This window comes from Gracilinanus agilis, chromosome 2 (assembly GCF_016433145.1).
Source record: "Gracilinanus agilis isolate LMUSP501 chromosome 2, AgileGrace, whole genome shotgun sequence".
Lineage (NCBI taxonomy): Eukaryota > Metazoa > Chordata > Mammalia > Didelphimorphia > Didelphidae > Gracilinanus > Gracilinanus agilis.
In genome coordinates, this window is record NC_058131.1 from 388,547,729 (window position 1) to 388,550,144 (window position 2,416).

Here is a 2,416-nt window from a genome sequence, read left to right on the forward strand (position 1 = left end):
AAAAAGAAAGTGATGAGAATAAGGTTTGGGGGAGTACTTTTTCTAAAATTCCATAAAAATAGAGACTCTAACGTATCAAAGAGGTTCAAATATGACTGAGGAATTTATTTTTTAAGGGTAGAAATAAATCCTGCTATCAAATTATTGAATCCTCAGGTCTGGATGAGTATGACTAGGCATCAGCTAAATTTCTCCCTCAAAGAGAAATCTCAATTATAGCATATCTAACTAGTAATTATTACACCTCTTATTAAAGACATAGAATATGATAAAAAAATACTTCCCTTGTTAAGTTGCAACCCAATACATTTCCATATCCACTTTTAGTTTGGTTTTAATTCATCTAACCTTCAAACATCATAATTATATTGAAAAAAATATTTTAGTTAAACCTTCATGTAACAGATGAGCGATGAATAACATATACAATTTCCACTCATCCACTAATATTAAGTCTTAAGTCAATTGGTATTTAACCCATGATAACTGCCTTTTGAAATCTTAATTAAAAACCATTTTGAGAACCCTAATTTGAAACACAGTGTGTTTTTTCCTACTATGTTAGGTGTTGCTGATGCATGTTTGTAATCAGGATATCAAGGGGAGTTTTTCCATATTCATCTTAAAATACACCACTCCTTGAAAGAAAACCACCAAATCAAGTTTGATAAATGCAATTATTTTCTTTTTCCTCAATGAGAACACTAATTGGGACTCAAATTGAATGGTTTGGGCTGATCTCTCATTCGGTTGGGCCACTTGGAATGAAGATGACAAATGATGTAACATAAATGGCAGCCAGAGTCAGTGACCAACGGATGAACTCTGGTGTAGAAAATTTGGACCTCCAAAGCATCTGTGAGACAGCTATGATATTGCAGTTGTTCAATTGTTTCACAGTGGCCCAACTCTTTGTGACCCCAACATGAGGATTTCTTGGCAAAGATACTGGAATGGTTTGTCATTTCCTTCTCCTCCTCTCATTTTACAGATGAGGAAACTGAGTCATTCAGGGTTAAGTGACTTGCCCAGAGTTACACAGCTAATAAGTGTCTGAGGCTGGATTTGAATTGAAGACTTACTAGGCCATTGTGTCACCTAACTGCCCTAGCTGTGGTGTAAAGGAAAGAAAACTATATATGAGATGAACAGCCTATTGATTCAAGTAGTAGCTCCGTGGTTACTACTTATAGGACCTTGGGCAAGTCATTTATTTGCTCCTCAGTTTATCCATCTGTCAAATTGAAATAATAATGTTATTACTTGGGTTGCAAGCCCCTCCTTTCATCTAATTGGAAAGAGAGGAAGATAGACATTGGAGGGATCCTTCCAAATCCTCCATTTAATAAGGGCAAACAGACTAGCCATCTCTTCACTTCTCATCAGTCTTGATGGCTTCCTGCATGCACTCCTCTGGAAGTCTACATTACTCCATCCTCAACAACCCTTCACCTTCCTTTTTAGAGTTGTCTTCTAGCATTAGTTTCTGAAATCTCAAGAGCAGGAACAGTTTCCCTATCACTATTTTTCTTTTTTTACATCCTTTTAAAAAATTCTGATTTCCAATTTTTTTGTCTCCTTTCCCTTTTTTCTCCCCCTTTCTCCCCTCTTCCACTTATTGAGAAAGCAAGCAATATGATATTCATTATTCTTGCAAAGTCAGGCAAAACTTATTTCCATATTAGCCATGTAAAAAACTCAAGAAAATGAAAAAAAATATATGCTTCAATATGTGCTCACAGAGCATCAGTTTTCTGGAGGTGGATAGCATTTTTCACCATCAGTCATTTGGAATTGTCCTGGATCACTGTATTGATCAAAATAACTAAGTATTTTACAATAGATTATCATTATAATATTGCTATCATTGTGTACAATGGTGTCCTGGGTCTGTTAATCTTACTTTGCATCAGTTCATATGTCTTCCTATACTTTTCTGAGACCATGCCCTTCATCATTTCTCATAGCACAATAGTATTCCATCAAATTATATAACGACTTCATTTAGCTATTTCCCAGCTGATGAGTATGTCTTCAATTTCCAATTCTTTGTCACCACAAAAAGATCTGCTTAAAATATTTTTGCACATGTAGGCCCTTTTCTTTTTATAGATCTTTGGATGTGTTTCCAAATTGTTCTCCAGAATGGTTGGACCAAGTGACAAATCTACCAACAGTTCATGACTCTACCTAATTTTCCCCATTCTCTCTAGCATTTGTCACTTCCCTCTTCTATCATGTTAGTCAGTCTGATAGATATGATATGATTCCTCAGAGTTGTTTTAGTTTGCTTTTCTCTAATTGTTAGTGATTTAGAATATTCTTAATAATTTTTGATAACTTTGATTTTTCTCCTGAAAAAGGCCTGTTCATATTATTTGGTCATTTATCAATTGGGAAATAGCTCTTATTTTTA